Below are 23,405 nucleotides of genomic sequence, written 5' to 3'. Positions count from 1 at the left end.
ATAATGGTGTTTAAGTTTAAGGCTGCATGATAATAATTTGTATGTACTTTAATGAAATGAGTATCTCTATTAAAAGACACTTAGAAGAAAAAAATTATCTGGAATAAAAGTTAACGATACTATGGGGAAAATGTTTCTAGTATAATTGGTAGACTATAAGGCTATTTATTTGGCATGAGGCAATAACACTGATACAAGTCCCAAAATATGTTTTGAAGAGGCCCCTCCTCTCCATTCACCATACCAACACTCACTACCTATAGCAGTGGAGTTCTATAGAAAATCTGATCTGGTAGAATAAGATATTACAAGGAGAATTTATGAGATTGGCTTTTATGATACAGAGTGGCTAGTCCAGAAATGGCTGTCTACATACTGGAAAGGTCTACTACCCACTTGCTGCTCATCCAAAAAGCCAGATACGTCAGCAAGCCAATCTGGAGCTGAAGACCTAGACAGTTGATTGCTAGAGAACCACTGGCCTTCGGGCTACACTGATCATGGAAAGGGCTGGGTTCCACTCTCACTGAAGGATGGCAGCCATAGGAAAGTTGCACTCAATACTACAGAGTAAAAATGGGCAGGCACAAGGAAGCCCTGCTTCTCCCATTTTGTCTGGTGTCCACCCAGAAGTTCCATCCTACTCTGTGGGAGTGTCTCTCCCTTCCCAAATTAATCTTTCAGAAAATACCTTCAAAGACTGGCTAGGAAGTATGTCTCTTAATTGCCCGGAAATTTCAACAAGATGATAACTAAGACTAATTATCTCGTGTTCCTCTTTCCTTTAAATATGCAAGATAACCAAGAAGAATGCCAAGAGTCTGTATTTTGGGGGGGAGACCTTTGTGGCTTCTTTGACACATGATTCATTCTGAGGTATCACCCACCTGTCATTGAGCTTGGGTTTTTGTCTGTTTGTTTTGTTTTTCATAAATAACTTGTTTAGGTTAACTGTCCCTTCTGTCCCTTCATCTCCTGCGTGATCTGGCATGACTTTGGTGGGGACAGAATGGCATAATGTAGTTCTTGTCCCTGGACCAGGGCAAGCCAGTGTTGATGACTGTTGTGGACATAAGACTTGTTTCTATAATAATGTAATATATTTCACATTCCTCTGAGGTATGACCTCCCTATTAGCATTAATAACTGACTCCATGATAATCCAAGATAGCATGAGTCTGGGAGGTGAAGATGATGGTAGTGTCTCAGCAAAATATTAAAAGCTGGGACCTGCAGGACAATCTTTCAGGTCATGAAAATGAACTCTAAGAACATGGGATCAAAAATATATAATTTCTCAAAAAATAAGGATGTAATATGAATTATAAGGGGCTTCATGAATTGCAGCTGTGCTGTAAGCCAACTTGTCAGAAAGATACTAAACAAGGAGTCAAAGAGATTTAGGGAATGGTGGTCAGAGGAGATCCCACCCAGCTAAGATTGTGTTGTTGTTTATGCTTACAAAGGCAGACAGATTCCTGAGTTCAGAGTCAGCCTTGAACTGATCACACTGCTATGGTATAAATGGTAATTTGAGGCTGGGGTCTTACCCAGCTAGCTTATTGTCTGTGCTTAACAGAGGTACACAGATCTCTGAATTCTTTTGAAATGTTAAAAGAAAATGTGTGCTCATGTCTCCTGAGAATTAAGGGGCTGTGGTCGTTGGATACTAATTCATAGGATACTCAAAAGAAAACCTGGAGTAAATGACTCGATTGATATGTAAAATAAAAGACAATGCTAATGATCTGCAAGAGATGAACTATCCAGAGAAAAATTTTGGAATAGGAAAAGAGAACTGCTTGTAGAACTGTCTCAAGCAGAATGAGAGGGGGGAGGGAGAGGGAGGGAGGAAGGAAGGGAGACAGAGAGAGAGAGAGAGAGAGAGAGAGAGAGAGAGCACTGTCTGTACATCTTCAGAGAAAGCAGGTCAGAGAGAAAGAAAACAAAACAGAGAGAAAGATGGCTGGAAAGCTGTCTCCAGCGGAGCATAAGCCACTTTCATCCATGATTTGAGGATTTGACTTCAAGTAGTTTGTTTGTTTTTGCAGCTTCCAGACTTCCCTTCCTCAGCACCCCTCTCCAAGCTGAGGCTGGTCCTAGGCAATCTCCTCCATCCCACACTTCTCACTGATTTAAGGTTTCTGCCGCCAGTGTGTACCCTCTCTACTTTCATTTTAGCAATCCGTGGTGACTGTACCTGTTCTCTCAAGTCACCTTATCCTTTGCCCACCACAAGTAGATGACAAGACCCAATTGCTGAAGATACCATATAGCTTGGTGCAGGACTTACAGAGATAAAGGTGAAACTGAGACAGAAGCTTCTGGATGTCTAGCTTTCACAGTCCCAGAAAGTCCTGTGAAGTCACTAGTTATGGTGGAAATCCATGTCTGGCACTATGAAGCTTGTCCAAAACACCTAATTAAAGAAGTCAAATGCCCTAAAGGTAACATACATTGTTTAGCTAAACCATCAAAGTGTCTAACTGCCTTCTAAATACCTATGTTCATATCCTAACAAAAATACTGATATTAACCTTAATCAAAGCAGCCTTTCTTCATTAATAATCAGTAATCAATACAGAAAGCTATGGCTGCTCAGGGTGATAAGAATACGTTGCTATTGAATACTCAGCCATAAAGAGTGATACCACATCTTCTAAAGCAGAGAGCACAGTGGAGAGAAGGAGTTGAAAGATGATAAGAGCCAGGAAAGACAAGACAGTTGTGAAATGTCAGGTTTTGGGTCCCACACAGTGATTAGAAAAACGAAGTCATTACAGCAGGAATTATCTACTCAAAACTGGCTTACCAACAGTTACTCATGGAAGGAAAGGAACTTGTAGGGTCCTGCCATGTACTGAGTAACTATTGACTACCGTGATAGTCTAGGACAAATGTCATTGTCTTTACTTGTGTTCTCATAGGTGATAGCACCAGACTTCAATGGACAGTTACAAACCCAAGGGCACACAGATGGCCCTGATTAAAATCAGTGTGTCAAACAAAACAGAAAGATGTGTATATAGGGAAAGGATTCATAGGGAGAAATGGGAGAAGATATAGAGGTATAAGGTGGATAATAGATGCTAAAGTAAAAATAATCAAGTTTATACACATATATAACACAAAATGGAAATAAAAAGAAAAGGCTACACCAATGCCGTTTTGAAAATATAAATAACCAGTTAACTGATTAAAAAAAAAAAACAGCTATAGAAGAAGGAAAACTCTAAGCATACTGGTATATTGAATTTCTACTCAGAGAAAAATAGTGAGCCTTACTATGATAGAAAGTAGAAACCAAGTATTTAAAAATATAAATACCCCGTAAATGTTATTTTTTACAGGTCATAGAAACTTGTCTATGTTAAATTGATTTCAATGACCACTATTATAATGATGGATGTCACAGACCAGTGGTGTGTAAGAGGTGATTTGGAGAAGTTGGCTTTTCAATATCAATTTATGTTGTAATAGAAAAAAACATGCTTGCTTCTATTCAATAAAAAGTAACATAGATGAACCTTTTATGCATCCTATAGGGGAAATGTAACAAAGGATTCAATTTAAAGAAATCCAGCTGTAAATAAAATTATATATGTGAAAATGATGTGGTCTGAAGAGGTAAATGCAGTGTTTATTCAAGGTAGGGCATGAGGTCACCTGCAGACATGGGAGCCCCTTTCCAATAACACTGTACAACTATTTCTCAAACCACATAAAGTCTTTTCAATGACAAAACACTTTGAAATAGTTCTCAGGCTTGGAAGCAATGCAAACTATATAATAGGCTGCCTTGTGAAAGTCACATAACAGAAAATAGATCTAGTTGATACGTATTAAAATGGAAATGTTCTATGTATTTAAATGTTTATTTGTATACAGTATGGTATACACCCTTATGTTTTTATATCAAAGTACATACTGAAACAAACTACTATAAAGGAAGCTTTCATTTGTCATTGAAGGTAGGATGGCTGGAAGAACACTTGCAATGTGTTCCTATACAACATTTCCTAAATGTAATTCATCTTCAGTTCAATTTTCATACTATGTGGTTGTTACCATTGCAATAAACAGATAAGAAAACATCTATAAAGACTCTTCTGATGATGTGACACAAAACCATGAAAACAAACATCCATGGACATCTGACATTCTATAGAAATAAAATGTATTCAAAATATTATACATTATCTTTACATATTGGTATGGATATTATATATTGTGACATAAAGTAATAAATATTATATGAAATAACATACCATGTTCCCAACTATCATGAATTTTGATATAAAGTATTTGGAATCAATCCTGCTCATTCTTTGGGGGTGAAGTTTAGTAATTAAAAATAGCTCTCAAATTAGTAGAAAAACAATTTAGAATTAGTGAAAAGGGAGCATTACAAACCAACTTTAGCATATAATAAATACATCTATTATTTCTTTGAGTTATATAAATTATTTTGCTATTTTAAAGATGAAAGATAAGCAAAGACTCTCTAGAAGTTTAGAAATTTATGATGAAATGCTTACAAAAAAATTGAGAATTCTGAATTATTGCCTTTGATTAAACCATACATTCCATCTTACTAAAAACAATATATACCCGTTTTATTTTGTGAATTGTAAACCAGAAAAGGAATCTCACTGAAGATTTATGTTTATGAGTTTGCCTGAAACAAAGGAAATAAAGTTTGAAAGCATCAAACATCTCTTTTTGTTAAAAGCTTTGTAGCATTTTGTCACATTGTACCACCTTACAATTTGAACTTTTCAAGAGAAAAACTTAGGTTTTTTTTTTCTGAGAATTAAGCTATAAGGGATAAAAAAGAGCACCAGATAATGAGATTAAAAGTTAAGTATTTTATAGTAATCAAGAAAACAGACTTTAAAATTATAAGGTATATAACATACTTATTATGTCAACACTAGTGACCATGGAATGACTCACACCTCCACAGCAACCAACAATTACTCTTATCTATAACCTTATTTGGAGCATAAAATAAAAATATATAGTAGTCTGTAGGACTCTATATGATGTAAATTTATATCCATGAAATTGGGCTGAGTGTGTGTCTCAGTGGTATTGCCTTTACCATACCAGGTAATATCCCTGGGTTGAATTTTTACTATTACATAAGGAAAAAGAATACACTTCTTTAAATCTAGTAATAGTGTGAGTGTGCATATGAGTGTTATCTTTCCATATCGTAAAGCTTTACACACCTGTGACAATTACTATAGGTGTACAAATTCCATTTGAATTCTCATTCCCGGTCAGTTATAATAATAATACAGTGGTTAAAAAAAAAAAAACCTCAAAGAATATGTTTTAATGCAGTAAATCTGTCAAATCCATTTAGTTAATAAAGGTCACATTCCATAATGTGTAGAAATATTGCATATTTTACCTACCTTTTGCAGTTTCTGTTTACATGAAGACAGACTGGTAAGGTGTCAGAAATGTGTAGTGTGTATTTGACCCTGTGGTTAGAAAGCATACTTGTGTATGTTCAGTAACATTAAGCGAGGCACATCTCTGAAAACCTTGGATTCTGGGACAGAAAACAAAAAGGAGATGAGCTCAGATGTGGGTGACCTTTGTGACCAAAAAGCATCTACTGAAAACCAGGTTCATGAAAGCTCCTTTGAAAATATTTGGAATTGAAAAACTTTGATCATGAATGTACCCTCAAAGCCAGAAAATCTAAGTGGACTGCAGAGGGTATCATGAAAGTATTCCTAGAATAATGTAATGTTTTATTAAGTGGAATTTCTGGCTGGAGAATATGTCTTAATAGAGACTATATATAAACTTAAAAATTCAAAGACCCGAATTTAAAATATGAATGTTCACCTTCTGTCTACCTTACTATATATACTGAAAGTAGGCAATTTGCGTGAATTCAATTACAAAATCCTAAAGGGCTTGGGTTTTAGAGGAGACTTTAAGACTTTTATATTGATATAAAATGAATGAGGAAGTAAGTTTGGTTAGAATGCTCTTACATTAGTAAGCGCCCTTCATTGTGAAAAGCTGTGGATTGGAGGAATGCTGTCATCTTAGTACATTTCCACCAAGTTCATGTGTAGAAAACTTAGTTCACTGATAAGGGCAGGTTGTGAGTTGGAGCCTAGTGTGTGGATTTCATAATATGAAAGCAACGTCCTCATGAATGGAAGATGTTATATCATGCCGTGAATGGAAGAGTGAGTCTTGCTATCCTGAGTCTGGATTACTTGGTGCTCTAGCAAGTTGTTATAGATAAGATGTCTTTCACATCACCCTCTTTCATGTATCTGCTCATGAGCTGAAGAGGCATGTAAGTTCCACTGGAAACTGAGAAAAGTACCAGGACTGCCCTCTTGAACTTCTGGTCTCTAGAGGTAAGAGCCAAACTGAATCTGTATTTGTATACATCAGTCATCCATAGACATCTCAGTCTATCAGGAAAACTAGCCAGGTCAGTGGTACACTTTATTTCTAAACGTGTCTGTGAAAGTATTTCTTGAAAGATTAGAATGTAACAATAAATTTAATAAAGGAGATGGCTCACAATGATGTGTCCAATCTGTAAGGGTCTGAATATAAAAAAATAAAGCAAATGCAGGGTTTGGGTATTAAGCCAAGATATTCTTGTTTTTCAGCTTTTCATATCAAATATGTCCAGTTTCTCTATGCATCAAACATTAGTGCCAAGGTCAACTGATCTGGTCACATGGCTATGTTTAGATAGAATGATATCAGGCATTTATTTGGGCTTCACGTTTTAATGGACAGGTTGTGCTGTGTCTCGTTGCCCATGGTTGTATGATCCTATCTCTTATGAACCCTGTGGTTAATTTTAGCTATCGATATGGCTATGTTAAAGAGCACTGAATAAACTAGTATAGCATTACTTGGGGTATGTGATGGTATCCAAAGTGAAAGATAACGTGAGGGTTTGTACCTCATTCATTCACCACATCATAGTAGATGTCCTGGATATAAAATAGACAGGAGTGTAAGCTAGGCCTTCATTTTCCTTAGGACTTTAGACAGAGTCTGAACCATGCTCCTGGCATTTCAGTCTACAGTCGTCAGGAGCTTCAAGATCTCTAAGTCTTCCATAGGCAAATCTAATAAATCCCCTCTTATGTCTACATACACATCCCATTTATTCTTTCTCTTTAAAGTACACTGGAGAATATGCATATAGACTTGATAGATGATAGATAGATAGATAGATAGATAGATAGATAGATAGATAGATTAAAAACATGATGATAAGAGAGTGCAGAGCTCTGTGGCACTTGGACTGCCTGTTGAAGGAACATATTCAGACAACTGAGCACTCTACAGTGACTGGAGGCCTTGTGAATGGTCTAAAATGTATTTTTCATCTCTCCTCACAAAAAAAAAAAAAAAAAAAAAAAAAAAAAAAAAAAAAAAAAAAAAAAAAACAGAGACAGGGCTACAACTTAGCAATTCTTTAGAATTACTTTGAAGCCCAACTCTTCAGAATGACTGTGAAGTCTGGAAGAAAATGAAACCATGGTTGCATATGCTAAGAAGAAACAGGAGTAAGTTGGGAAAACCAGAATGGTGGGGAGATTTCTGGGAGCATGAATGTATAAGCAGGAAAATCCTAGGAGTAATTATGAAGCAATTTTATGTAAAATAAACCCATTCCAGAAACTTAAATTTCAGGAATAAAAATATCATCTAGCCCTACTGAGAAAAATATCTATTCATTTACATCCATCATTGTAAAATCATAAAGTTTCATACACAGGTGAGGTTGTCCCTAGATAGAGAATCTCAGACTCTGGTATGATAAATTTTATATTCCCTCTCATGTTTTGTTGTGAAGGAGTAATACACTAGTGTGGCGTAACTCTGTACTCATAAAATTCTCTCAAAGGGCGGATAATTTTCATTGAAACAAGTCTTAAAAATCAAAAGATGTGGCTGTTCTTCATACCATCAATATTTAAACTATCAATAATTCAAAAACTAGAACTTTAAAGAGGATGTTTCCACTTTAAGGATATAAAGCTAAAATAGACTCCTGACAGATGATTCATGAGTTATGAACACACCCCTTTGGGAATTATAATATGTGCCATTTTGAATAAATGAAGTCAGATTTGTCGGATGGAATTCAATGACGCTAACACCACACCCACCCTTCAATGCTGCCATCTTGACCATCTGTCCATGAGCTCATGAGGCTGTAACAGCCCTGGTGAGGGAGTGAGGCTGACATAGATCCAAGAAACATGTCACCTTGAACACTCCTTTGTACAAAATCTGCAACTTTCACATGGATATTTACAGTTATTTTTCTCAGATCCTGAATTATCCAGACAAAGCAGTTTCTGACATTTGATTAGAATATACGTAAACCCTGTCATCACTTTACTTTCGGAGCAAAACATGCAATTAGGCACAGTTCTGTGCCTGTCTAGTTCTGTCCAATAGGAAGAAGAATGGGGATCATCACTGGGGTCTCAGATGGTCTGTGCAGTGAAACCCACCTATGTAGAGCTAGACATGCAGAGACATCTGTAACTATGTCTGGGCCTGCTTTATCATGTGCTCTGCCAAAATCTCAGAACAATACCTCATGGGCTACTTTCTGTCATGTACTATTTGCTCTAGTTAGCAGTAGGCCTAAGCAGCCTAGGTTTATTGAAGCAACTTCTTTTTATACTGAGCCACACTTTAAACTATCAGTTGTTTAATCAATCTGTTAATGTTAATGTGTAACATGCCCTGACAGAAAATACTTCAACACCCATTATGAATAGGCCCACTAAGAATTGTATCTCTTTCCTGGTTGTAGTAAGAACCAAATGGATCAAAACATCCTTCATTTTAGATGAGATATGTTAGTTTGTCCCAAATCACTGGATCTTTGAAAGCTGGGATAGAAATGTCCTTAGACCTAGTCATATTTATTTTGACCACTCTAGCAAGTTATTGTCTTTTTGGTATGTCTAATGTAACTCATCCTTTACCTCATTGGAGACAGTAAGCATTAGTACAATCGATGCAGTGAAAAATTTGGTTACTTTCTGAGAAGCAAAGATAAGATCCCTGAAATGTTGTTCAAGGTTATAGTATAGAAAGAGAAATGTAACACACACTCTTGATGCAAGTCAGATTGCAAGAACCACCAAATGAAGTAGAAAAGTGGTGAATGTCAACATCTTGCCCTGCTAGATGAAAGCAATATAATCTTGGTGGGGCTTTGTGCAGGACAGACACACAGGCATTTGGAAGGGGTGATGTGACTAGGTATTCATTTGTTCATGCAATCAGATCACATCTGTTACAGAAGCTACAAACACAGTCTCCTTTTGGTAAAGATTATTCTTGTCAATTCTGTGCTTTAACATCTGCTTCAATATTTTACAGGCCATAAGGGAAAGCTGAGTTGGGATTATCTCTGTGTCCCTGTGCTCTGTGTCATTTCCTATGCTACCAATCTCTGGAGACTCTCAAACAGGTACAGTGAATCCGATGAAACACTGAACACAGTGATGAAACACAGGGGTGTTTGTTCCCATAATTCCAGAACTGGAATAGACCCCTTACCAATGGAATAATATTCTCTCTGTGCCAGAGCCCATTGTTTGAGGACAAGTGGTGACTGCAATGTGGACAGCTACTCCAAATATGGTCTGATAAGAGTGCTGTAGTGAGAATCCGCATCTCTAAGAACTAGTGTCATTTCAGGAACAAGTGGATAGTCCTACAAATAAAAATACAATAAATTTTTGTGGTTACTGAATAACAGACTATAGGTCCCTTTGATGGATAATTGAACTGTGGGGGGTTTCACTTAAGAATGAGTAATCCACTTTATTTAGTGGTTCTGGGTATGTAATCTAAGTTAAAATTAAATAGGGATTAGAGGACTGTGACTCTCTTTCTCCATGATTTCATTTAGGGTCTTGTGCATTTGAACTGAACTTTTCTGCTAATGCAGAGTCAGTGTAGTCACTTTCCCATTGATTTTCTAGAATCATAATTGCCTAACTTATGCCATAAATCTGCACCGATCAAGTGCATTATTTTCATCATAATTTTTAATACTTTCTATTTGGACAGCTCTGCTCATTTTACTTTTAGCAATGGAGAATAAGCACTTGGACCTTGCCAGTGTAGCGTTTAACAGTTCGCACTGGGTTTGGCTTTCACAGTTGAGTATAGACACAATTTACAATTGCCGATGGACACACAGATTCCTGATCAAAACATCAGAACCAACCCCCTCCATAGGTATATGATAAAATTGAATAAATAACTTTAGCAAATGGTTAATAATAATTATAACAAATTATATTTGTTTAATGGTATATGAAAAGCAAAGGATGAATCAAGTATTTAAATCCCCAATTTAGACCTCAAATAAACGGTCAAGAAAGCTTCTAGGTTTGCCCAGAGTGTGATTCTATGTCCTTATAGCTTCAGTTAATCATCAACAATAATACACCATAAAGTTTTATGAACATGCTACTTCTATCCTTTTCCTCTCTAGTTATCAAATTTAATTCCACTGTTCTCACTATTCTTCTCTTATCAAGATGCTTTAAGGAGACATTTTATAACTTCTTTTTGGTATATCTGAGTTGCCAACATCTACTCATGAACTTTGTAGCCATTAACAAAATAACATTGACAGTTAAATCACAATGATTAATCTGATGCAGGGATAATGTCCCAAGAAGCATAGAACAGAATGTTGTAAGAATTCATACCATAACTTAAGAGTAAGGCTCAAAATACATACAAAAAGTGTATGAGTTATTCACAGAACTTTCATTGAATATTCTTGGCCTTTGGCTGTCTATATCTGAAAGCAAATAAACCAAAACTATAGATAGAGAAGAACTGAAATATGCTTAAGTTTAATCAGCATCCAACTCTATGTTTCTTTGACCATTGTCACATGTCCTTAATATCACTTCCCATATATATTCCCGATACTTGGCTAAAATAAAACAAAATGTTATTTAAGGTAAATATAGTTATTTAAGAGCATTCCACCATCTTATAATTCATGCTTTATACCTCCCCGTTGGGAGCTAGCTCAGATTCGTTTCTAAAACTTTGCAAAGAAAAGCAGGATAATGGGTGAGTCTTAAGGGTGTCTTTACCATTTCTCTTGTGCTGCACAACTATTCTTGAATGTTGCCCATTTCCCAGCAGCTAACAATTACCAGCAACTCATCAGCCATGGGTCAGACTTCATGCCTCACTCCCCCACCATGATGGCATTTGCCTGGCTTGGACTTCCTACCCCAAATGCTGTGTGTTTATACCTACAGCTGCCCTCCTGCATCCCAAGGACCATTTCATGGTAACCATCCACTGCCTCTGAGGCTTATCTTTTATTCCAACTCATCTTCAAGAACGATCCCTGAGAGTTGGAAGGAAAGGTACTGTATTTGTGTTCTATTTAGGGCTGAGAATTCTAATCTTTTATTTTCTGTACTTAAGAACAAAATCTGTTGGGATGTTTTCTTGATTAATGATTCATATGGGAAGGTCCAGAACACTGAGGGTCTTTGAGTTGATCACTACTGCAAATAGAAACTTCTCTGAGGGGAGTTAACAGATGAATTATTCTATGGGTTTAATGATATGTTTTCAAAAGTCAGTTTAACACTGCATCCATTTAGCTGAATGATGTTCTTTTTGTCTTGCGGAGCAGAACTTAAATCCTATCATAGGGTATTTGATTGCTATCATATCTGTGCCACTATTTGACAAGTGGACATACCCTGCCAAGCCAGTTATTATTGTAACTCAAAAGGTTCACAGGTGGATAACCAGTGGCTACTTTTCTTCCTCTGCAACAAGTGTGGGTCGTTCTATCCCTGTGATATGGAGTCACTAAGGATGAAGATTCTAGCTCCATAGTAGCTCAACTTCTGCATGTTCCATGACTCCAGCATTTAGTGTCTTCAGCAAGAGCATCTTACGATCAAGTTTGTGTGGATAACTGAAACAAGACGTAATGGTCCGGCATGTCTGGAATATCACACACAAACCACTCACTTGGGTGCTTATGTTTTTGTAAACTTGGTAAAAGCCAGAGTCATATGGGAAGGGGCAATGTCAGTTGATGAATTGCCTCCATCAGATTGGCCCAAAGAAAAGTCTGCAGGGCAATTTCTTATTTGATTCTTGATGTGGAAGGGTTGGAAGGGCTGGGCTGGCAGTACTGGCATATACGTATAAGAAAGGTAGCTGAATAAGTCATAGGAAAAGGCAAGAAGCAGGCAGCGTTCCCAAATGGTCAGTACTTTACTTTAACCCCCAGGTTCCTGTTTCTCCTTCTGCCCTGACTTCCTTCCATGAGGTACTATGATTGGGATGTGAAAGCTATACAAAACTTTTCTTCTCCAAGTTGCTTTGGGCCAAAGGTTTTTGTTTGTTTGTTTGTTTTGTTTTACTTTGCTTTATATGTTTTCACAGCAACAAAAAAACTTCCTTTAAATCTCACAAAAGAAGCAAGCAGGTATTTCTGGCAATAGATATTTTATTTGTCTGCCAGTGGAATCTAGAATATAGTATAAACCAATTATAGTGTAATTCTAATCTAGCTACCTCTCTCTCTCTCTCTCTCTCTCTCTCTCTCTCTCTCTCTCTCTCTCTCTGTGTGTGTGTGTGTGTGTGTGTGTGTGTGTGTGTATAATAAGTTTCTATACAGCTTGTTTTCATAACACATTTAAAAAAAATTTTAGGACTATTTATCCCTCCCCAGTCTGGTGCATTCAATAAATACTCAAGAAACATTTGACTTCTCCAATCTATAGTTAAACTGGGCACTTGTGAGTAGGTGATTTTGTTTTCAATTCCCTACGATGGGTGATGGAAATTCAGGTAATGGCTATGCTGTAGAGAACTTCATATGGCTATACTGTAGGTTGCAGAGAACTTCATGTTTCTCCTGCTCACCTCCCAGCAGTGTTGATAGCAAGGAAGTATTGCCACAGTGTGTTAGACTAGAGTTCCTTCAAAGAGCAGTCAAAGGCTGCAATCCTTTGATAAACCTCAAAGCGGGACTTTGAAGTGAAGAGTCAGTGCCTCGGACTCAGATTTTTTTTTTTAATCTCATAATATTTTTTCACAGATTTTATTGAACTTTTATGTAGAGAGGACAGAAAACAAAGTGCAAAGCCATAATTGATCTTTGCCCTAAATTAAAAGCAAAATGGCAATGTTTGATTCTGTTATTGCTATTCTGATTTTTACAAATCCTTATCAAAATATTGGTAGGAACACAAACAAAAGAGCATTATTTGATGGAATAATAGTAAGTATAATAACCTAATGTAAAACTTGTAATTGTTCTATTTAGAAAAAAAAAAATGCCACCTTCGTTGTTAAGTCTCAACTCTGATTCTGTTTGTATCACCATGGATACCAGGTTTAATAGATTTTGAGAAATGAGCATGCCTGTTTTGTGAAAAAAAAACCACAAAACTTTATGTAAATCTTAGGTTTGATTCTATAAAAAAATCATATCAAGATTAGTAAAATAACCATTTATAACATGACCACATTTATAATCTTAAATAGTACGTGAATATTTTTAAAGAAGTGGTAATTTTTTCTCTCAATCTTTATACTGTAATACTGGATTAGGAATAGGTAGCTGGAAGAATTCCAGCCCCACTGGCAAAGACAACATAATCGCTATCAGATGCAAAGAATCCAGCAACCCCTTTGAGTTTACAGCCTTTGCCTGACTACTCACAAAATAGTGATATAGATACAATTTCCTGCTATTGCTACACAAAAGTAGACACCTGGATTTATGTCAGTAAATTCAAGACTATTAACCCAGATTAAAATATCAAATATCATGATTCAGTTAATCATTCCATCAGACGATCAAATGAATTCAAAGTAACTGTTAATAGAATTCAGGTTTGCAGCAAGGAAACATTTCTCCTGGCTCCGAAAGGTCAGAGGAACAGCTTGATTATTCAGCTGTTCCAAATGCTTTTCTGGGGGAAAAAGGAAAAAAAGAGAGAGAGAGAGAGACTAAAAATGGAGCTAAAGGGAAGGGTATAGTGCACTCAGGCACTAACTCTCCAAAGTTCTGTTCCCTCACTCTCCTGCATGTTTACCAAATAGAAGCAAAACAAAATACTTTAGCCCTTGTTTGCCATTTAAATGGGACCCTTTGATATTCAATTTCATTTGAAAAGTCTCAAGCACAACTGTGGAATGTGCAACTCCTTTTCCTCTATAAAGTTACAAGTCATTGCAGAGCAAACTTCATCATTTCCGCAAACGCCGGGGAAACTCATTTAACTGTGTTGTCTCCGAACTTGTCAACAGATTGGAGAAAAAGCAATTTCAGATGTCAGAATGAGAAAGCACTGAGGGGAGAAACAATCTTTTAAATGCAATCTCTATGTTATGATGCATGATTATGCCCTGCCATTCTGCCCTTTGATGTATGGATAATTCCTGGGATAGTCAATTAAAAAGACTTAAAGACCCTGTGGCCATGTTATGAATTATAATTGTTTGAGCAATCTGGTGCTCAGGTAAGAAAATGGCTGTATCGGAAAAAAAAAGATGAAGCTGATATGGAAGGTGGTAAAATATGTTTTCTTGGTCGAACACAACCCTGTAACATGATTTCCTGGGGATTCTGTCCTTCTGTGTCAGCACTTCGAGCCACAGCTACAACTTGGAAATTTTGGGGGGGAGGGGAGGCAGGTCAGAGGAACTTTCCAGATAAGTATATCAACTCGTATTTAAGGAGCACCACAGATAAGAATGTTATTCTAGGAAAATATTCTGCCTGTAATGCTTAATATACACTGCTTTTAAAAAGCTCCAAAGCAATTTTTCTCCTGCTGCCAAAAATCAACCCTGACCTTTTCAATCAGACCCTTTTCAAATCTGATTGCATTTTCTATACTGTCCCCTGCCAGCAGGCACATGGATCCAATTCGGGCAGTGGACACTCTGTCTTTGAGGTTTACAGGCCTCATGTTAGCTGTAAAACCTCACCAGCCACAATGAATATCACATCCTCCTGGCAAATGTGAACTGTCTCCTAGAAACACTCCACTGGGAAGTTAAGAGACACATTCCCAGCTAAACATAAAGCACTTTAAACCCACAAATTCAATAACAAGAGAAAATGTAATATTCTGCATCCCAGACTTAGTTCAGGACTCATAGCAAGTCAGTCTGTGTTAAGCCGTAGGCTTCAGAGTAAACCTGAAATGGCAGACAGTACACCATTTCAAGAAATAGCAAATGAAGTTATAGAGTGCTATGAAATGCTTTTGATTGATTTTTTCTTCATAAATGCATGAAAATCTTTTTGGCTTAAAACTATAAAAGACAAAGAATAATACCTATCTCTCCTATCCCTTGATTTATCAAACACTCATGCATATTGTTTCACAGGCACCCAGTTAGTTAGTCTTTGAAACTGAAACTAAGGCGGCTTTTCAAGTGATTCTATTGTCCAAAAATAATTAAAATTATGATTTACTATTAAATTTAGTCAAATTTATAATAAGCACACATATTTTCCTTATTGGTATATGTCAGAGTATAAAAGAATTTTATGATATTGTGATGGTTACTATATGTTCTGCCCAGGGAGTGGCACTATTAGAAGGTATGACCCTGTTAGATTAGGTGTGTCATTGTGACTATGGACTTTAAGACCCTCATCCTAGATGCCTGGAAGTCAGTATTCTGCTAGCAGCCTTCAGATGAAGATGTAGAACTCTCAGCTCCTCCTGCACCATGCCTGCCTGGATGCTACCATGTTCCCACCTTGGTGATAATGGACGAACCTCTGAATCTGTAAGGCAGTGCCAATTAAATGTTGTCCTTATAAGAGTTTCCTTGGTCATAGTGTGTGTTCACAGGAATAAAACCCTAACTAAGACAGATATATTAATTTCAATAGCATCCATCATATCCATTCTTTAAAACCATACAGATAGACATAGATGTAAACTATATCTCACATATATGAAATATACATATAATAAACTTAGATGTGTAAACTCTCCCCACATATCATGAAATAGTTTATAACCTTATTGATGGGATAATTTGCTTTCTTAACACGCACTTCTGAAACAGGACCAAAGCCCCTGAGCTAGAACTTACTTGAATGTCCTCTCTTGGAGGACTAGCTTTCATGATATCAGAAGGCAACATACAAGCTTACAAAGGAGGGAGGCAACCAACAGTGCTATTTAGCTGTGATCTGGTGAAGCATCAACATGGCACAGTAACCTTAAGGATGCCATAGTGACATCCATTCTTTTGTGGAAACCAACAATTCTTTAATTGGATTTAAGACCTGCTCAACAAGATAGAAACCATGCCTGGAAATCCATCTAACTGCTGAATTCATGATTATAGAAATTGAATTTATAACCACTAATTTACTAACCTTGCATAATCTCTAACAACAATGTATAAATATTCATTTCCATTGTACCAATGGAAAACCACAAACAATCAAAACGCAGACCCGTGGAGGATCCCAGTCCCAATGGATACATCAACAAAACACTCCTGCACTCAAGGCTAAGGGAGCATTATGAACAGGGTAGATAGACTGTAAGATCCCCGGAGTATAGGGGAGATTTTATGTGAGATTGTGTTTCCTAGTAATATCCACAGAAATATCCCTAAAGTCTCATCAGTGCAAATGTGAGGAGCACAAAGATGACATCAATGGTACACCACAGCCGATGGGAAAGACCTCTGGAGGCTCACTGCTATAAACAGGACCATAGGCACCTGGGACAGGGAGAAAGCTGGGACTGGGAGAGGTGATTTCTCCAAGGAAGAAATTGCCAATTAGTAGGTGAGTGAAGAACAGTCAGTCCTACAAACACACATCAAGTAACACTATATGGACTGCACATGTTATCTTTAAGAATATACGAATAACGTGTGAAAAAAAACAATTAGTAAAAGAAGATGCTGTGCATCTGAAGGAAAGTAGGAGGTGTCCATGGGAGGGCTTGGAGGTAGGAAGTGGGAGACAGATTTGCTGTAATTACGTTATAATCTCAGTTTCAAAATTGAAATTTTGAAAACTCAGCGTTAGAGACACCTACTTAAGACATATTTTAAGAGTTCAGATTTGAAACGACTACCTACAGAGTTTCAGAACTGACTCGGAATTTAGGTGGCTGTGTGTTGAAAAACGTTGCATACAGTTCTCCTACACAATCGCAGCTAACAAAATTTTAATAGCCGTCAAACCACATGTTAATATTCATATTTCACAATGCCCAATTAAAATGTATCTCAGTGGGTTTCTGGGGTAGATCTCAATGAGCAGAGTTCCTTCATGCAAAAATAAAACAAAAGATCACCAGGGGAATGAAACCTGAAATTTACAAATGTTACAAAATTTAAACTACTCTACCACACCAGACCTTTATCCCATTCCTTATGATTTGTCAAATTCAACTTTGCAAACATTTTTTTGTTTAATGAGCATTATTGACTAAATCTAAAAGCCCAGAAGAAACTATATGGGTTCTGATACTATAATGACCGTATGTTTTCAATGAATTATAATAAATCTAGAATGTTACTTTCGTAAGGTCTTTGAAGATCATGAAATGATAAAGAAAGGATTGTGGTTTTCTGCCCTGTCTCCTCACTTGTACACATCTGGAGACAAGTAGGCCAGTGAGATGCCCCATGAACAATTGATTTCTGGAAAACACAATTGGTATCAGGGCTTGGCACAAATCAAACATAAAGATCATTAATTATGTCTGGTTAACACTTTTGCTATTGAACAAATGCTAAAACTTGTTTTTTTAAGTATCTGTTTAATTTAATGATAATGATATCTATATACGATATATAGATATATGTATATATGTATATATATATATATATTTACATTTATTTATTTAGTGGGGTTATATGTATTCTACAGTACCTGCATACATAGTGGTCAAAGCATACCATATTGAAAGAGTCCATTCTTTCCTCCTAAAATGTGAGCTGCGGCAATCCAACTGGGGTTATCAAACTTGTCAGCAAGCACTATTACTGTGGCATCTCACTGGCCCATGTATACATTTAATACACAGGTTACCTATGAACCACTATATTTACATTCATTAGGTATAGTCATTTAATTTTGATAGAAATGTGTATGTTAGATGTGCTTATTTCGAGTATAAAAGTGATTTAGATGCACTAACTCAATTTATTCTTCTAGTGTGGAGAGGCTAAACCAATTTCTGGCAGTCCTTGCGTTCTGGTACTTTATGGATGCATAGCCTCTGAAAGAGGTAATTTTAGAAGTCACAGTGGAATGCTACAACTTTTAAAGTTTCTCCTGGTGTTTTGTTTCAGAGAAAAAAATATGAGAATCAAAGCTACCACTACTGACTAGAATCTTAATGGCCATGCCTCCAGAAACAGGATACTTCTCTTCAGTGAATATGACTTGCCTGCAGAGCTTCCTAACTTACTAAGAGAAAAAAAAGTGCAATGAATGAAAAAGACTCACTCATGATGTTGATAGCATAGTACCTTTGGTACAGAGGAAGATGACTGCAGAATTTGAAGAGCTTAAATATCTAGTATTTTGTGCTCCAATGAGCTAAAGGGGCATATGTGTCTTCCCTAATTCAGAGAGGATTTATGAAAATTAATTTGAAAGTGTTCATGGATACATCAAATTGAAATAATTCATCTTACCATTCAAAGGGTGTGTGCATGGTGTGTGTTGCATTCAGTATGTGAACAGAAAATATCCAGAAGCGAACTATAAACCAGTCCCTATTTGTGTCCTTAGCAGGCATGAACACACTAGAATCTAGACCTCATTTGTTGCACTCCAGCCATGTCTATTTTAGAAGAAATATCTGCTTGACATAAGGACAGGAAAAATTTCACTGTGAATATAATGCAAGTCACGACTTGCGGAGTACCTGCCTAACAATGAGAGTTTGCCTGTGCCAAGTGAGTCCTGTTTTTGCAGTCCCCAGGATTGAGCTCACAAAATTGCAGAGAACAGTGCCCTAAGGGGATAGAATATACCCATTTTTGACTCTTTACTATATCTTTTATTACTTCTTAAATAATCCACCAAAATATCTGTTGCTCTCTTGTAGAGACTACCCAACTAGAGAAGTGGCAGTAAAATTTTTTTTCTTGAATATGAGTAATTTAACAAAATACAGTTGAGCTAAGATCTGTTATAGGCTGACAAAGCAAAGATTTCTTTCTCCTTTTTGCAATAAAAGCTTATAAGTCGTCTTGTGTTTGTTAGACCAACACAAAATCAAAAACTTTTCCCAAGTTATGTGAAGCAACCTAAAATGCATTATATTTCTTTCTTCTACCTTTCTGTGCCCCAATAGCAAGAGGAAAGAAAATACCAGATCTGTTAATTATACACACACACACACACACACACACACACACAATACCTTGGTCAGTTTATAATATAAATGATGTATAATTAAAGTTATTCCAAAAGGCAATGCATGCATAGCATTGCATATTTCAAACTATAGTTAAAATAAGTTAATTCAAGAATGTTGCATTCAATATAATTAAAACATTTTTGATTTTAGGAAGGATAGAATGTTGAACTTGATGACTACACATTTTAACATAACAATTACCACCTTAGTAATTAACTTTAAGTCATCACAAATGGCACTTTGTATTTTGAGTTCTAATATATTAGAAACTTAGATGAAGTTGTAATGAACTGTAACACTAGAGTCAAATTTCATATATATTCTAATAGTCTTAGAAAATACACAAGTATGTTAGATCAAAGGATCGAACAAAGTAAGAATGCATTCTCCACAGCATAATAAAAGGATTTGAATGATTTAAGAAATTATTCCATAAGATGAAATGATGGCTAAAATATCCTGCCCCCAGCAAGTTCAGCATAATTATTGAAGTAGACAAGATAATTGCTTTCATAATATCCTGTTCCTATCTAAAAGTTATTATTCAGTCCATTGGAGGAATTCATTTCCCTATAAATTCAGTACTTATCTATGAGATGGGATGCTTAAGAATCATTTTTGTAGTGCCTTCAGTCTAGCACTAAATTTTCTGTACGATTTTTATTCTGATAATTCTTATTTTCAATCTTCCTTTGATTTAAATTAATCTACATTTATATCTCCAAATCTCTTAGAGATAGTAGTATAAGGTCGGTAAATTTTTTCTTTTTTTTTTTTTATTTTATTATTTGTTTATTTACCTATTTAGTATGCTTGTGTCCATGTGTGTACATGTAGAGGCCAGGGTGGGATGCCAATATCTTTCTAATTACCCCGAGACAGGGTTTCTCACTGAACTGGAAGCTTGCTCATCATTTGAGCTAGTCTGACTGCCCAGCAAGCTCTGAGGTCCACCTGCCTGTGTCCCCAAGTCAACCCTGGGTCTAGCTTTTCACACAGGCGCTGGGATTAGAATCAGGAACCTCATGCTTACACAGCAACTGCTCCTACCACTGAGCCGTCCTCCCAGCCCCTTCTTTTTTTTTTGTTTTTTTTTGTTTTGTTTTGTTTTTTCTTTTTTTTTTTCTTTTTTTTATTAGATTTTTTTTTTACACTTCAGATGCCATCCCCTTTCCCCATTCCCCCCCTTAGAAAACCCCTATCCCATGCCCCCTTTTCCTTTTTGCATTTATACATTTTTTTTTAAATAATGTTAATCATAAGCGTTATAAGTTTGGAATTGTTCAATCAGAGGTGTAACCCACTGACCGACCTAGATATAACAACTATCTTTGACTGGTGGAGATACATGAATATCTGCCTCCCTGTCTCCCCCCTCTTTCTCTCTTTCATCACCTAGCTTCTCCTATCCTTCTTCTCCTCCTCTTCGTACTCCTTTTCTTCCTCTCAGTACTCCTCCTACCTTAGCTCCTCCTACACATCACCCTTCCTGTTAAAATAAAACTTTTCTCTCAAAATACAATTAGAGCATAATTATGCCAATGTGTACCAGTGAGGTATAAGATAGTCTTAATACCCAGTCCATCATTTTGTTGACTAACCAGCACCTCTGTCATCTATCCTAACTAAAACATTTAGTTCTGAACCTGGCTTTAGGATGAATGTCAGCTGCCGACCATCCACCCAAATCTTTTCTCTTATGGTAAATAGCTATAAGTTTTCAACCCCGTCAGAAATCCAGAATGACTGAGTTAACTATAATTGTGGGAAGCACAAATCATAGCTTCTAAAACTTAGCCAATTTATAGAGACCTCTGAACACCTGAAAAGCCCCTATACTACCGAACATTGGAGCATCAAATCTTCAGCCTTCTGGCCCAGAATCATCTGACAGACCTTGGTGATGCAGGATTATTAAGGACTGATTACTCTGTCTAGGCAGATATAATCAGTCGACTATTCTGCATGTGTGTCCTTTTCTGGACAGTAATTTGTCTGTAGATGGAGAGAGGCAATTCTTGCCTAGCGGCTGTTACCACACAACTGGAGCAACTCCAAGGATGCTCAATTTCTTCTTAGAATCCACGAAAGGAAGCTGTCAGGAGCAGACAGGTCTCTAATCAATATGAACATTAATATATAAATATTTGTAGCATCAGTTCTATGGACTTCTGATGTTTTGAAAACCAACTATCCATGTAAGGTAACCTGGACTGTTTTCTGTTAACTCCTCTCAGCTATTTCTAAGTAAAGTATGGAAAGCACCCTAACAATAAACTCAAAAATATGAATTTGCTATAGTCCCTTAACTCATAGGTTAACCGTCCCAAATCAGTTAAAAAAGTTAAAAAAGGGCTGGGTCTAGGCCCTGTATTCCTAAAGGTGTTATACAGGCACAATGCCCATGAGCGTATCAATATTCATCTCACTTTTATATTAATAAGGAGCTCGTACCAATGAAAACCTTAAATTTGAGATCAAAGTAAATTTTGTACCATTTAAGAATTCATAACTTCATCTTGATAATAATTATACAGATTTCTACCAGTAGGTTATGGCTATGCAGTAAGTCCTAGCTAATCCCCCCTGTTCCAACAAAACCACTACTTTTCCCTAGAAAGACAGACCATTATTAACCACATTAGTCCCCAAGCTCAGGGAATAGGGGCGCTGACTCTTCTTTAACTTCTTCAAGCTGATTAAGGGCATTGAGATTTTAGAAGAGGGGTGGGGGGGAGAGTAAGTTGATAAGCCTCTGATGCTGTGTCTTCACTGAATCCAGATGGAATTCCAGGACATCAGAGGTTTGGGCAGGTCTGCTCAGTATGCTTGATGAGTAGATACACCAAGGCTGTGTATTCTGCAATATACAATTCTCAGAACAAGTTTTAGTATCAAGAAAAAAAAAATTTTTCCCACCCCCAGGGGGCTGACATTTTTTTTTAAAGATGTTGGTTCTGAAGACTTTTTTTTTCCCGCTTCTTAAAATTGGTTGTAGTATTTACATTTCAGATTTTATCCCCTTAGCCTACTTCCTCCCACCACCCAGAAACCTATCCCATCCCCCTCCTCATGCTTCTATGAGGCAGTGACCACACCTACTCCCCTCACTATCCCCTCCCCGCCCTCACATCTCCCCCCCACTGTGTGTTCATTCATTTATTTTTCATTCATTTTTTTTATGGGACCAAGAAACTCCTCTCCCACCTATGTCCAACAAGGCCATCCTCCCCTACATATACCTCTGGAGTCTTGGGTCCCTCCCTATGTGTTCCCAGGCTGGTGGTTTAGACCCTGGGAGCGGGGGTCTGGTTGTTTGGTATTGTTGCTTTCCACCTGGGGTCAATAACCCTTTCTGCTCCTTCAGTCCTCTCACTAAGTTCTCCATTGGGAAACCCCTGATCATATCAGTGGTTAATTGTGAACATTGTCCTCTGAGTGTTTTAGGCTTTGGCTGACCTCTAAGGAGACAGCTATATCATGTTCCTCACATTATGCACTTCCAGCCATCCACAACAGTGTTTAGATTAGGTGGCTGTACATGGGGTGAATACCCAGGTGGAAAGGTCTCCTGATGGCCCCTCCTTCAGTTTCTGTTCCATGTTTTGTTTCCCTATTTGCTCCCTTGAGCATTTTTGTTTCTCGTTCTAAGTAGAACTGAGGCATCCCCTCTTGGTCTTCCTTCTTCATGAGCTTCATGTGGTCTGTGGGTTGATTCTTCGCTAATCCAAGCTTTTGGACTAACATCCGTGGAGATATGTTTGTGTAACTATCTTCTTTTGGGGTTTTTGGAAGATTACTTTCTTGCTTTTTCTAGGTTGTAGTTTCCCTCCTTGTGTTGGAGTTTTCCACCAATTATTCTTTGAAGTGCTGGATTTGTGTTGAGATACTGTGTAAATTTGGATTTGTCATGGAATATTTTGGTTTCTCCAT

The sequence above is a fragment of the Arvicanthis niloticus genome, chromosome 19 (genome assembly GCF_011762505.2).
Source record: "Arvicanthis niloticus isolate mArvNil1 chromosome 19, mArvNil1.pat.X, whole genome shotgun sequence".
In the NCBI taxonomy this organism is placed as follows: Eukaryota; Metazoa; Chordata; class Mammalia; order Rodentia; family Muridae; genus Arvicanthis; species Arvicanthis niloticus.
The sequence above is the reverse complement of the archived record's forward strand: the minus strand, read 5'-3'. Positions refer to the sequence as shown.